This window comes from Sinocyclocheilus anshuiensis, unplaced genomic scaffold (genome assembly GCF_001515605.1).
Source record: "Sinocyclocheilus anshuiensis isolate Anshui unplaced genomic scaffold, SAMN03320099.WGS_v1.1 scaffold543, whole genome shotgun sequence".
NCBI classification, from domain to species: domain Eukaryota; kingdom Metazoa; phylum Chordata; class Actinopteri; order Cypriniformes; family Cyprinidae; genus Sinocyclocheilus; species Sinocyclocheilus anshuiensis.
This window is the reverse complement of record NW_015552590.1, coordinates 255,382-271,128: the sequence shown is the minus strand read 5'-3', so window position 1 is coordinate 271,128 and position 15,747 is coordinate 255,382. Positions and strand designations below refer to the sequence as shown.

General features: G+C 33.3%; 1 pseudogene; it reads left to right on the top strand.

Moving 5' to 3' along the window:
• Positions 1 to 15,747, top strand: part of LOC107665510 (low-density lipoprotein receptor-related protein 1B-like) — a 312,996-nt pseudogene that overhangs the window by 152,459 nt on the left and 144,790 nt on the right.

Sequence of the window (15,747 nt, the reverse complement as noted above, 5' to 3'; positions counted from 1 at the left end):
TTAAAGGGTCATGAAACCCCAGACTACTTTTTCTGAGGGATTTTAGCAGAGGTGTTTGTGTTGCACATCATAGAAGACAATGTTAGCATCCGATAATTTTAACTGTTGGAGAAAAGTGGTTAATTTTAAGCTTTTTTGCGCTATTTTCATCTTCCGGGTTTAAAATCTACATTGTGTTGACGTCACAATTTGTGACGTGGCAATGGACTATTGTACATAGATGACGCATCGGTGTCTATTAAATTATTCATGAGACTGCGTGTTCTTATCCTATGAGAAGACGCTTCGCTTAATTATTCACAACAGCATGTGTTGATTTGCTATGACAGACGTTTCTGACTGTGAGATGACATCGCGCACATTAACTGAGAGAAACGTTCATGGATCGAAGGAGAGAGTTGTGTTTTTGCTTTGTAATAAGAGTTCGGCACAAACGCGATTAATTCAGTTAGTGAGTGTAACCGTTTTTACAGCTCCTTGACACAACTCGTCAAAAGGCTTATATAAACCCAGCAGAATAACCCTTAAAAGTTATCAGAGGTGCAACAGCGCGTTCATATATATGTTTTCGATGGAGAGTGCAAATGGCTGTGCATTTATTTGTGTTTTTAACTCGATGGGAGCGAAATGAAACTGTCTGAACGCGAAGCTGTAATTGTTGTCTGTCTCCCCTCTTCCCCCTCCGCTTCGCTGCGCACCACGCCCACTTTTTTAGCATTTTTTAAAACTGTGGTGAGAACTAACCAGTGCTGAAACGGGGGGTTTCATGACCCTTTAAACTTGCTGAACTGAAGTGAAAATGTTCTTTGATAATGTAAAGGTTCTTTGCTCTCTTTTTGTACAATGAAAGTGTTACAGGCTAATTAGTAACTTAAAATGTTTTTATTAAATTCACATTAAATACAATGTCAGTCGTATTAAACATATTTTATGGTATGACACCCATATCTGGTACTTAAGTAAAAAGACAGATTTTTATGCAAAGTTAATAGATTACACTATTATGCTGCTTTGCACCCATTATAGATAAACTAACATAATCTGTAAAAGTGCAAAATGCATTTACTTACACATATTTGAGAATCGAGATATTTCATGATATATTTTGGGAATATTTCGAATAAAAAATTAAAAAAATAATAAAACCCCTGCTGAAAAATACAATAGACACCATTACAAAATTTGTAATGGCTTTATTGGTTATAATGGGACTTGTATTGGTTTTACTGGAAACTTTAATGGACCCTGTTGGTCTCTACTGGTAATTGGTTGCCTTCTATAGGTGGCTTGTTAAAACCAATAAATCCTAATGGAATATGTCCCAAAACACACTACAGAAAACCATTTGTTAATGGTTTTAATGGTTAAAAGTTGATGGTTTGTAATGGTTATTTGTAGTGGAAATCATTAAAATTTTCTGTGATGGTTTTATAGTTTTTTTGTTTTGTTTTTTTCTTCATTAGGGATATAAGCCTATATCAGTTATACAGTGGTATTGTGGCTGCTGTGTCACATGACAAGCATGAGAGTCCCCCACCCTTCACCCGTGCCCCCTCAAAAATAATAAGTGCATGATGCCCCTGATACTACAATACAAAATTATTTGTCAAATAAATGAAACATGACGAAACATTAATTTTAGTTGAAATTGTTATAGCTTACTTGATTGCAGATTACTAGAGATTGCAGTGATACATGACATGGCGAAAAATGACTGAATGAATAATACTTTAAGTAGGTTAAGATGAATTTTAAAATTGTGCCCCCTAAAAGCACAAGTGGCTTATATATATATATATATATATATATATATAAGCCACTTGTGCTTTTAGGGGGCACAATTAAAAAAAAAAAGTATTGTTTCGTTTCGACAAAGAAATGCAGAAGGTGCTACAAAAAGTTATTAAATTATAATACATTAGTTATTAAAATTAAATACTTTTGTTATGATTTGCTTGTTTGTTTAGCATTTTCTGAAAAGCTGTGACTTGCTAATGTGTTCTGAGTGTTTTTTAATGGGCTGTTATAAGGTTGCTATGGTGTTTTTGCTGGTTGCTTGGGTGTATTGGGCGGTTGCTTACTGGCCCAAGTCAAAAGAGCCACCCCTAATGACCTCTGGGTAATTTCTTGCGGCGTGTATCAGTTTAGTGTACGCTGAACATGTGCTTGAAATCTGTCCCTCCTTCTGTAACCTTCTTTTAATTGGCCTAATAGAATTTGTTCACCGTTTGGGCAATAAAGTACAAAAGAAGAGCCAAAAAACATCCCATAAATAAAACACAATTGAATCAGCCCGTGATGGCTGTCCAGCATCTTTTCCCTTGGGTGTACATCTGCCAGATGCAGAAGAATCAGCCTTCTGTCAACTCATTGAGCTTGGCATCATCCACCAAAGCTAAATTACACCCTTAATGGCGCTAAGAGGCTCTTTGTTAACTCATGACTCCCGATAAACAATTATAATGGGCTGGCGGAAACGTTCACGGAGCGTTCCAGATAGTGATTGGCAGCTATAAACCTATGGTTTGGATGCAGTGATATGCCGCACAGATGTGTGAAGGCTTTTTTCGAGATTGTGGGTCTGTTTTTTTTTAATGTTCTGATCAAATTTGATTTGAAGTACAACCTTCAACTATATACAGTCCTTGAAAATGATGATGAAAGTTGATGAAAGTGAATCTGGAGTGAATCATTTTTAGAATTATATATTTAGACTCGCCATCTCTCACTTTGAACCAGGTTGTTTTGAAATTTACCTCACAGGCTACTTTAGAAATGGGTGTTTGCAAGCCAAAAGTGTGCTCCTGAGCTTTTAGATTGAAACATCTATGATCGTTTTTCTAACTTTCTTTTGTTTCTGCTCATGGCTGTGCTTGTCCTGTGGCTTGACTTTACTTTGTTTTGTGATTTTGTTTATAGCGCAGATAATTTTTGCTTTTATCTTTTGCTTGTTCCTTTTGTTTCATCTGTATCACCCCCCTAGGCTTTTATCTTTATTTGTTGTGATAAATGTTTATATTATGACATTTGAAGCACTTTGAGCTGCCTTTTATGTCTGATAGTTGCTTTATAAATAAAGTTATTATTAAATGTATTGTTGTTTTTGTTCTTTTCAAATATTTTGATCTGGAACCCAGTTTATTTTATTTTATTTATTTTTTTTTTTTTTATAAAAATGCCTTGGTGCCTTAATTTTTATGAATCAATTAAACATTCCAAGTAATTATTCAAGTAAAATAGTCAGCAATAATTTAAGAATAATTTTTTTTTAAAGAAAATTAATTAGACCTGCACTAAGCTATTTATAAATGTTTTCCTTTTTTTTTAATTTTTTTTTTTATTGTTTCTGTTCGTGTGTCTGTCTTGTAGGTTAACGCTTGATCTACTCTGTTTTGAAATATTGTTTATAGCACTGGTCAATTGCACTTTATTTATTTATTTAGCTGTTGTTTTGTTGCACCTGTTGTTATACTTATCTTTTATTTGTTTTGTTAAAATGTGTTCATATTATGCCCTTCATTTGAAGCATTTTGGACTTAAATTATTATTATTATTATTATTATTATTATTATTATTATTATTATTATTATACTGATAGGTTCATTATTTATTTTACAAATTACATAAAAATGTCACTGTACATTCAAGTATTTTTTTGAATTTACATTTTTCCAAGCAATAATTTAAGTTAATAGGCAATACTCTGAAATGAAATAACTTTTGTAAAATGAATGGGCTTTAGCCTGAACCATTACTAGTAATTTTTCTGACCTTTTTCTGTGTCTGCTCTTGGCTGTTTTTGTCCTGTGGCTTAGCACCTGCTTTCCTGTTTTGGGATTTTGTTTATAGCTCTGGATGTCTGCTCCATGTCCGTTTGCATTACCCGTCTGTGTCTGAAGCATCCGGCCCGCATCGTTATCGGTTTTCACGTGTCAGAATAGCTTAGCAAGAGTGACATAGAGATTACTGTATTCATTAGTCCCGAAACAACTGTTTTTTATGGACTTGTTATGCAGTTTTTAGTTACGTGTGTGTTTTATGGTCCCATTTAGAGTTGTGGAGTAACAACCTTGCTCTGAGCAAGAACAAACCCAGGGAATGTTGGGTAGGGAATAAGGGACCTAATTACTCAGCACGCCGTCCACATCTTCCACTTGTTAGGCCGTACTTTTGGATTTTAGGAGACTACATGCATGGATCCACGCCGCATCGCATAATAACTAGCAGAAGAAATGATAAAAGACTTGAAAATATGAAGAAATTAAATGTAAAAATTTTAACGTTGACCTGTGGCTTTGACCTGTGGAAATAATAATCAAAGACATCGCTTTCTAATAAGTCGCTGTGGTGATAAATCAGGAGAATGAAATATTGTGATGTATGGAGAATGTATGCTCAGATATTCTTTTATTAAAGTTTTCTCTTCTTTTCTCTTGTCTTCTTCAGCTCCTAACCCATGTGCAGGTAACAAAGGAAGAGGCCCGTGTTCTCACCTCTGCCTTATAAATTATAATGGTTCTGCATCTTGCTCCTGTCCACATCTCATGAAACTGTCGGCCAACAACCGAAGCTGCCAAGGTGAGCTCAGCCTGTCTGCTGGACTGTAGATCTCGGTTTTTACGAGACGTGTTTGGCACACACACCGAAACTGTGTGAAACCTATATACTTTATCTGTGTATATATATATATATATATATATATATATACACGTAATAAATATACACAGAACACACGTACACTGATGCTTCATTGAGGTACGAGTTGTGACTTACAATATAGGTTTCTTCATAATAAAGCAGAATGTCTGATATTGAAATAATTATAGCGTGTATCAGGAGACATTCGCGACCTACCTAAACTCATTACAGACTGAAATGGAGATCTCTCTTTACCGGCTGCCCCAGAGATCTCTCAGAAGGTCAAGAAAGGAGAATTTACAGTATGAGTCCTTTGAGCTTTATGTCTTTATAGCGCTGCCTTTGTAAGGACACTCAATTCCCCTTATTGTATTTGTCCCGCTAACTGATTTAGGTCATATTTTTCACTCGCAGAGATACTAGAGACAGAGAAATAGAATTCAATTGAGAATGAATTTGAGTTATTATATATTTATGTATCTGTGAACAGGTGTGAAGAAGTTTCTGTTATACACTCGGAGATCTGAGATTCGAGGAGTGGACATCGACAACCCGTACCTCAACGTCATCATGGCCCTCACCGTACCCGATATCGATGACGTCTCGGCGATGGATTACGATGCTGTAGACGAGAGGATTTACTGGGCCGATGTGAAGACCCGAACGATAAAATGGGCGTTCATTAACGGAACCAAACTCGAAACCGTCCTGTCTGGAGGTACGTCGAGTTCCATTTTGACAGTTATAATCTCACACAGTTTACACACTTTCATTGATAGAAGAGTCAAATGTGTCTTTACAAAGAAAACCTTTTATTAAATTATACATTATTTTTCGTTTTTGTTGTCATTTGGGTTGCAGTGATCTGCAAGTATTCACAATCAGCAGCTTGTTTATTAGCATGAATAAAATATGCATATAATTAATTGATTTTATTATATTATAGTGCATTATATTACATTATTTTTTCCTCTTGTATTTTTCTTTGCCTGTTTTTAAATGATAAATTATATAAATATATAAATTACAAATATGATATTGTATTTATTGATTGATTGATTGATTGACATTTTGTTTTGATAAAACATTATGAAAGGTGCTGTACATAAAAAATAAAAATATAAATATTGTTATACTGAATTATATTAAATCATAGCTTGTTTTATTAGCATTACTAAATATATTATATTATATTGTTTTTTCTCAAATATATTACAAATATGATATGATATGGTATTATATTGTATTAAATTATATAATTTCCTTTTCATTTTATTTTATTTTTTGCTTTTTTATTGTAATAAAAAATATGAAATATGTTGTACAAAAATATAAAATATAAAAATTGTTATATTGAAATATTTTTAATTAAATTAATTTAATAAAGAGCTTGCTTTATTAGCTTCTCTAAATATGCAGATTGTTATATTATATTATTATTTATTATTATTATTTTTCCTATTCCTTTTTTATTTCACTGTATTTACTTTTTTGTCTGTCTTGTTTTAACACATTTTATGAAGTGAAAATGGAAATTTATATTTCCAATTTCTATTCGTTTTATTTTGCTAAAACAAATTGCGAAAGGTGATATGCATAAAATTATTATATTATACACACACACACATATTTCGCTATAAGTGTACTTTGTTTTATGTGATAAAAAGATGAAAAATGCTGATTATGTGTTGATAATATCTGTATTTACAGACCTATCTAATGTCCGTGGCCTGGCTATTGACTGGCTGTCGAGAAACATGTACTGGATGAGCTCAGACAATGATGAGTCCCACATTAACATCGCCCGTCTTGATGGATCTCTCAAAACCACCGTCGTTTACGGCATGGACAAACCCAAGTGTCTCGTCCTGCATCCATCTAAAGGGTAAAAAGCAAAAACCACACTAACAATTAGCCATATCCATATTGGAGAAGTTGCGGGCTGCGTGTCGCTTAAGATCGCTATCCTATTTATTAGTAAGTAATTGCACACTTCCGTCGAATTGTCACCTTTTGTTACCGTCAAAGCTGCGTGTTAGAAACAGCTTTCATCTGTTTTACGTAGCTTTTGCTTTGGTTTAGTCTGTTTTGTGTTGCTTTTGGTTTTGTTTTGTTTTGTTTTTTGCTTCGCTTCGCTTGGCTTTGTTTTGGTTTCTTTGGTTTGCCTTTGTCTATTTTGCATTTTTCTTTTTTAATTAAATTATTTTTGCACTCCTTTTTTTGCTTTTTCATTTGCAAACAGCATAGAGTATATATTTTTTTTTCTGGATTCTTTTTAGAAAATTCAATAGAGCAACATTATGTTCATATTATCAAGATATTTACATATATATATATATATGTATTTGCATGTATATGTATTTTTTTATGAGCCATTGCTTTACATGTTTTCATATTTTCTTTGTGCTTTCCAGGGCTGACGATCGACTACTCGGCCAACAAGTTATACTGGATAAGTTCCGGAAACGGAACCATTAATAGGTGTAACCTGGATGGAAGTGGCCTGGATGTGATTGACAGCTTGAAAAAAGAGCTCCGGAAAGCCACGGCATTAGCAGTGATGGGTGAGTGAAGGCTGTTTTCATCAGCATTGATTTAGTAAGGTTAATTATAACCAAGCAAATAATGGAGCTATTTAATTAGTATGGTGATAGACAGTATAAATGGTTTGTGAACAGCGGCGTATGAATGATAAGGAACAGTTTTTATGCTGAATGTGGGCCCCGGGGTTTTTGTTAAGGCTTAATTGTGGAGCTGTTTTGGTACACTGCAATTAGAAATCAATTGAGGGAGATCGTTGTTTTCAAAGGGCTTGAATCGCAACACTTTTCATGTTCTGACAATGTTTTTTTCTTGAACTTTGATGACTCACGATTTTTGATGTCACAGCTGTGTTTGCTGATTGTAGCAGCTCTGCGGGGTTTGAGAATCGGCCAAAGACAGATATGAATTACATGTGGTCTTCTTACATGTGGCTTCTGACTCATGGTTGATTTTCGGTGCAAATCTTAAAGATTTTTTTTTTTGTGACATTTACATTTATTCATTTAGCAGGTGCTTTTGTGCAAAGCAAATGAGGAAAACCGAGCGATTTGCCAAAATGGAGGAAACCGTATTGACAATAAAGATGGCATAACATTTTAAATTGCTTGTGATGTTCCTCATTTTCTCTGGATAAAAGTGTCTGCTAAATGAGCAAATGTAAATGTAAAATGGTTGTTCACAACTCATTTATCTTCTGTAATGTGGCTTATTCCTAAGTGACCTGATTTGATTAGACCTATAAAAAGAGAAAACGTTGGAAAATCACATTTTGGGTTGTTATAGGAATATTTCTGGATTGGTAAATCTGTGGTCAAATTTATTAAAATATATATTTATATAGTAGTTTTACGTTTCTCTTATTACTCTGCCAGCTGCAAAGCTAGCTGATCCCCCCCCCCCGTTTGCTCTGTTTTTAGTTTTGTTCTGCTTTTTTTTTTTGCTTTGCTATTTTGTTGTTGTTGTTGTTTGATAGTTTTTGTTTTGTTTGCTTTTTTAAAATAGTTTTTTGTTTTGTTTGCTGTTTTTGTTCTGTTGTTTTTTTGTTTAATTTGTTTGTTCTTTTTTAGTTTGTTTTTTGTTCGCTCTGTTTTTTTGTTCTGTTTCATTTTGCTTTTTTGTTTGCTCTGCTTTTAATTTAGTTTTTTTTAGCTTTGCTGTTTTTTGTCTTGTTTTGTTTACTTTGTTTTTTTGCTGTTTTTATTTTGCTCTGTTCAATTTTGCTCTTGTTTGTTTTGTTTCATTTAGCTGTTTTTGTTAAGTTTTGTTTGCTCTGCTTTTAGTTTAATTTTTTTCTGCTTTATAGTTTTGTTCTGTTTTTGTTCTTTTTTATTTGTTTGCTCATTTTTGTTGTTCTTTTTTAGTTTTGCTGATTTTTTGTTTAGTTTTTTGTCTTGTTTTGTTTACTCTGTTTTTTGTTTCATTTTTTCTTTTGTTTGTTCTGTTTTAGTACTGTTTTTTTTTGTTTAGTTTTGCTGTTTTTTATTTTGCTCTGTTTTTTTCAGTGTTTTGTTTTGCTCTTGTTTGTGCTTTGTTTTGTTATCTTCGCTTTACTCTGCAGCCTGTTTCTGCTCACATAATAATATAATTTTAACTTCTATTAATTTTTATATGAATTTAAACAGAAATATTTGCAGTGGATGTGCTGCTTTCGAACAATTTTCCTGTGGTATGCGATTTAATGTTTTAATCACAGTGAGAATTGCTTGGCGTATGACAATTCCGCTTAAAATTGTGTTCTAAGTAGCAAAACTCGTGTTCTGAGAAAATACTTTTGCACGAATAATGATCATTGATGTGAACTTGATTCGTCTGATGGCTTTGGAACACAGATGGTAACTATAGACATAAGGATGCGCTCGTTGATCAAACAGTCCATTGGTCTGATGACAGTAGAACCTCTGTTCACAGGCGTTGCACACAGACAGTAGCCTAATGATAACCCCTTTCGTGCTCTTCCCAATATTGTGACAAACACCATATTTAAAAGATAGAATTTGAAGGAAACTGTAAGATATGTGTGTTTTATTTTCAAAAATGTTTTGTTATTGACGCGGTGAGTCAGACAGCTATTTATACTGTAAAAAAAATAAGGCCTATCTCTTTCCATAAAAATATAGGCTATAAACATTCTAAAATATATTGTTTACCTTTTAGGCAAATTGCATAAATTAGAATAGTGATGTCTCAAAACGCATTTATAGTCTGTATCTCATATTTTCCTAACGTGTTTCCTACCCTTAACTGCGTTAAACATGGTGTCACGTGGATGGAATATGCATGGAAATAATATGCAGATGACGTTATGCATATTAAATCTAGGCGTTGTAAGCTCCATAAATGGCTAGTTCGGGGAGGAGACGGGGTGGAGATTCATGTACGCACAATCTTCCGCTGACTGGGTATTACAAAGGGGATTTTGCGCAGGTTCTGGCGTATGCATGGCTTTATAAATCTGAAAACTTTTGTACGTACGCAAAATCTAGCTTTTGTGCATACGCACACATTTAGGATGAAATCTACGTAAAGTTTTATACACAAGGTCCCAGGACAGGTCCCATATGAGTAGAGATGAGGTTTTAAACATGTTTATTTAGAGTGTTTACATTACAAATATAAATAAATAAATAAATACAGATTATTTGGAGATTTTACAACTGCTCATCTGATCAGAATTAGAGATTTTAGAGATAGAGACGGATATAAATTTAAAAAATGTACAGTTAATTCTCACAATTAATAATTATTTACAGTAATAATGAACTGTTATTTTTTAAAACAGTATATGCATATTATATATTGCATACAGTTATAGTAAACAATTATTAATAATAATTATTTATCATTCATTTTATATATTTAAAATAGGTTTTAACATTTACCAAAACCCCTTTATTTATATTCATATAAAATTGCATTAATATAATATAACTGCAAATTAATACAAAATCCTGTTGATTATTAGCTTTTTTTAACAATGGCTTGAAATATAACTATTATATAAATGCAGTTGAAATTAATTTACAATAAATATGAACAACGCATTTTTGTTTGTATATATACAAATTGTTTCTATATAAATTGTCAGTATGGTTTAATTTTTATATTTACATGGATTTTAATTATATATGTGATCATTTTTATTAGTTTATTTTCTTTTTTTAAATCAATCATTGTACGATGTTATGAAAAGACTTTCTTTATGAGTAATCATCCTTTGCTTGGGTTATACATTCCAAAATAAAACAAAGTAATAAAATGTGATATGTACACTGTAAATTCCAATTAGTAAACCTTACTTAAAAAAAGCATGCAAACCGATTGCCTTGAAAAAAACAAGTAAAGTGAAATAAGAATAGTAATTTGTAATAACAAAGGTTTATTTAGTGTTGTAAACTTACACACAAGTTCTGGTAACTCAGAATCACTATTTTCAACAACTAAATGAATAAGTACAATATACTATGTGCGTATTTCAAACAACTCTTTTATTTAAGTTGAGCCAACTCATGTAACATTTCCTGCAACTTGGAATTTCTAAGTTGTATTTACTTAAACAGCAATCTGATTTACTTGCTAAAAGCATGCAAACCGATTGCCTTAAAAAAACCAAGTAAGCGTTACTCCACTAACTTAAGTGCTTCAAACATCCATTACAAATTACTGACAACAATGTTCCATTCATCACACACACATACAATTACACATAAATTTAAGGTAGTGAAAGTTCAAAGTTAAAGGTAATGTATTTTTTTTTTGTTTTTCAGTGCAGTTTTGACTTGTATTACAAACATTTTGAAACAAAGCAAAAACAATCTGATTTAGGGTATGCTTCTTGTAAACAGTGGAGGTAGCAGTACAATGAGTAAGTATGGCACTGGGTTGGCCGCACATGTTGCCAATGTTTTTTTTTTTTATCACACTGTAAAGTGTTCTTCACAGTATTAGGGTAATCCAAATGTACTGTACCGTTCTGTATTTCTAGTCTTTTTTCTAACAGCAGAATAGCAAAGATCTTTGTTATCTGTTAGCTAACACCGCTGACAAGGTTAGTCAGTTAAAATTAGCAGCACACAGAAAGATACATTGACACAATTATTTTTTTAAACTTACCTTATTATTATTGTATAGAAGTAATCAGTCTTTGTCCAGTGGTAAAAATGCAAGCAGTCTCAGCAAATTCGGCGCACAAATTCAAAAAAACGTTGCTTGTTGCGCATGCTCTCTAACCTTCCTAACCTTCCGTATTTCTTCTTCTGTTGTTTTGTTGCACATTAGCGGTACGAGACTCGAACCCACAACCTTTGGGTTATGAGTCCGACTCTCTAACCATTAGGCCACGACTTCCCCAACACATTAGCAACACATTAGCGCACTGCTGCCTCCCCCTGGTGTATTAATGTCATCGGTTTTGTTGTGGTTACTTGAATATTTTAAGTAAGAGTTACTCATTGCAGCAAGTAAGTTGGAAGAGTTTGACAGTTTAAGTGAGAATCGGCTCATCAGTTTTGATCAACAAGCCATATGCAATTAGTTGTTGTGCAAACTGCAGACAATTGTACTTACTGTTTGCACACATGTGCCAAAGCATTTGCAATTTGCTCAAATCAATAAGAAATTCCAATCTGATGTGAACAAGAAGCTAATTATTCAGAGATCTGAACTTATTGTTTCGGGAAAAAAAAGTTTCATTCGAGAATTGAGCCAAAGCAATTGAGAAAAACTGTAATAAAACCGAGTAAGTATAACAACCAAGTAAAGATAACTAATTATATCTAAGTAAGGTAAACTATTGGATTTTACAGTGTATGTATACAAAAACACTTTTGTGAGTATATTTTAATAGTACAATGTATGATTCACTGCAGTATCCAACCATAAGCATCACTGCATGGTTATTTAATATCTGAATCATTTTTTATTACATTTCCTGAAACAACTATATTGTGAAATATAATTTCACAGCCACACAAATTATAACTCATTTCATTTGGCTTATTCCACCCACACCAGTTTCTCAGTAAGACAGGCTGTGTAATATTTTGAACGATGAACCTGAGGTAAAAGATCTTGAATGTTGAGGACTGCATAAGATAAATCATTTGCCCAGCCAAACATTCCAAATGCGGATGTATTATTCGATTAAACCCCGAGGAACAACCTGTTCTCGCTTCTCCTGCTATATCATCCTCTCAAACCCTCTCACAATCAGATACTGACGTTGCCAACCGCTAATACAGTCAGATTGAGCACCATCCCAGCAATCAGCATCTGTGAGCTGGTAATGGAGTGATGGTTGAAGTCTGTTCTGTCTGCTTAGCCACACCGAACACTGTTTACTCCTCTCATTTATCAGGGTGTTATGTGGAGCCATGCTACTGTATATAACACCCTAATATTTTATATACAGACGTATATTAAAAGGCACCTACAAATTATTGTATCAAACCAGATGGAAACAAAGGAATTTGTGTTTGAATCATACAGCACAGAAATTCGTGACAAAAATACACCGGCTTTCATTTGAAGACATCATTTTTCGGCCTCTCACTTTATTTCTTAATTTCTCCATTCTGTTGGATGAAGCAACTGAACTTCGTCTGACACATTCTTGGTTCTCATCTCATGGCCAATTGGTTATTACACTCGTTTATTTCTAATTAACCCCGTTTTTTTACCAGCCGTCCCGGGAGCGAGGAAACAAGTAAAGAGATAATGAATTATTAATGGCTTCTTTTTTTCGTTTGCATTTTCTTTGTCATTGTTGTCTTTAAATGACATAGTTTGCTCATTCTTACACTTGAAGAACTTATGACCCTTATTTGGGAAATAATTAATCTGATGAATAAAAATTAAGCTATGAGAGATAGAAGTGTAGTTTGTTTAATGACATTTATGTACAATGCAAGTCAACCAAATTGAAAATGTGTATACAAAAAAAAAAAATATTTCAGTGGACAAAAGACTTCAGAATCTGTAAGACATGCTTTTATATCATTATAATGGAATACAAATGGCTGGAAATTAAATGAAAAATGATTTATATATCAAATAAGCCTTAGTCAGTGTAGTGCTGTGAATAAGTAAGTACACCCCATTTAGAATAATATACATTTACATGGCCTTTGTTTGGGAAATATTTACTGTGATGAATACAAAATGAGGCTATGAAGGTTAGAAGTATAGTTTGTTCAATGACTTTAATGTACAATGAAATTTACTAAATTTTCAACCAAAAAATTAATCGGACAAAGACTTCAGACTCCATTAGACTCCATTATTGATTTTCACTGAAATCCACTGAAAAAAACCATTTCCATATCAAACGAGCCCTTATTGTCCTGTCAATATAGTGCTGTGAAAAAGTAAGTGCATCCCATCGAAAGTGCTTTTTAACGCACATGTACTTATTGAAACTAGAACTTTATTTGGACAAATATTTTATGGATTATATTATATTTATGGCTGACCTTCATATAATTTAACAGTGAAAACTGTACTTTAAAATCTTCAGTTGTCTTCTGTCAAAAATAAGCACACCCTATTAAAAGATATTTATTTTGTATGTGCTCCTCTGATTTACTATTTTGAAAGCATTGATAGGTCAAAAGTTATGCAGTTGAACAATTAACAATGAAAACTGGACTTTGAAATGCTTTATTCAATAGAAACTCAATTGTCTCCAATGTAAAAAGTAAGTGCACCCAATATATTATGTTTTTAGCTCATTTTTACATGTAGCTAGGGCATATTTTTGATTTTGACATAATGGTACCATAGACTTAATCAAAATAGACTGGTTTATTGAGGTTTATGTTAAGGTCTTTCTCGTTTACGGTGTTCTGCAAATTTGCACTTATAATCGTAATTTTGGGCGATAAATGTAGGGGTGTGATTACTTTTTTCTCTGTAGCTGTACATGTCATTAAAAATGTACATTCTTAGTTTAATTTGTTCAATTACTCTGCATTTTATCTGTTAACATTTGTTAAATGCCAATCCAATCTATGTAACCCCAAATATATTCCGAATAAAATGAAGATGTGTATGAAAATCTCTAGCAGTTGACACATTTCTAGCAACATTTTCATTTGCATCAAATTAAATCTGTACCCTTACTCCATTCAGGAGCTTTCTCCACCACGGAGCATCTAAACGATCCTCTGCTGTGCCCTACGTGAAGTATACAACAACAATGTTCGCCGTAATTCATTTCCCCTGTGTTTGTGTCTGCCAACGGCTGATAGCTTCAGCTCAGGCCGAGCGCTAAGAATATTCCTGCTTGCTTTTTGGCATCTGTATGTAATCCATTCAGGGCTGCCAGGGGACTAAGATGCCACTGCTCACACCTATGGGATTCATAAGTGCTGAGAGGGTGGGTAGAACAGGGGTATGGTGGTGTGGTTTCGCGCCGAGGTACGTCTCCTCCTTCAATCTAAGACATGACTCGCAAGTAATACGGGCAAAGGAATGTGTAGCTCGTCGTGAGCGGTTCGGGTCACTGGGGAAAAGGATGTTGGGAGACTGCGGCACACTTGCATGCCTTTTTATGATGTGTAATCACAGACGGTGTGTGAGTCCTGGTTGGTTTTCTCAGTGTTGTACCATTTCTTAAAGACTGAGTTGACACGCCATAGGGCTTAGCGGATTTGCAGTGTGCTGTCCACAGCAAAGAAATACAGCACGGATAAAGACACATTTCGCCCTGGTTCAATTTCAGAGAGGACAAGTATGTACAGTAAAGTAATATAATAAGTGCCCAGAAGTACTACAGTCCATACAGCTATAGCTAAATAATTAAAAATCATTTATTTATTATTATTAATACTATTACTACTTATATTTTACTTATATTTATTAGTTATGAATATTTAATTAATAATAACATTGATTTATTAATGGTTTAATATTGAAAGTAATGTTAAATAATTTATGCACATAACTTTTTAAGATAAAGGCAAAAGGGTTATTCAGAAATGTCTTTTATAATGAAATGGTGACATTTCATTTCTTTCATTTTCCTTTGAATTTTAACCTGAAATCTTGATGTTGAAAAAAATAAAAGTTCATGTACATGGTGTCAAATTTGCATTTAAAATAGAGATTTCAGTGTTTTTCAGCTGTTCAGACGCATTATTTTTCTCTCTAGGTGGGAAGTTATGGTGGGCAGATGATGTTCTCGCTCAGCTGGGAACCATTAACAAGAGGGATGGAAAAAACCTGACGGTTCTTCGGAATAAGACCACAGGCGTTGTCCACATCAAAGTGTATGACAAAGACAGTCAGAAAGGTAAAAAGAAACATATTCCTGTTAGACAAAACACAATGTTTTGTCTAAAATAAAACCCAGACACAACAGCTTCTTAAGAGTGATTAACATCAAATGTGTTTTTTTCTTTTGAAAGCAAAGAATGTTTACATTTGTTCACTCACAAGCGATATTAAGAGTTCACACACCTTTTGATTAATGAGTTACCTTCATTGACTTCCTTGAACGGAATGAAAGTTTTTTTTTTTTTTTTATATTTATTTATTTTTTTAATGAATTATTTTTTATTTAGTGCTATT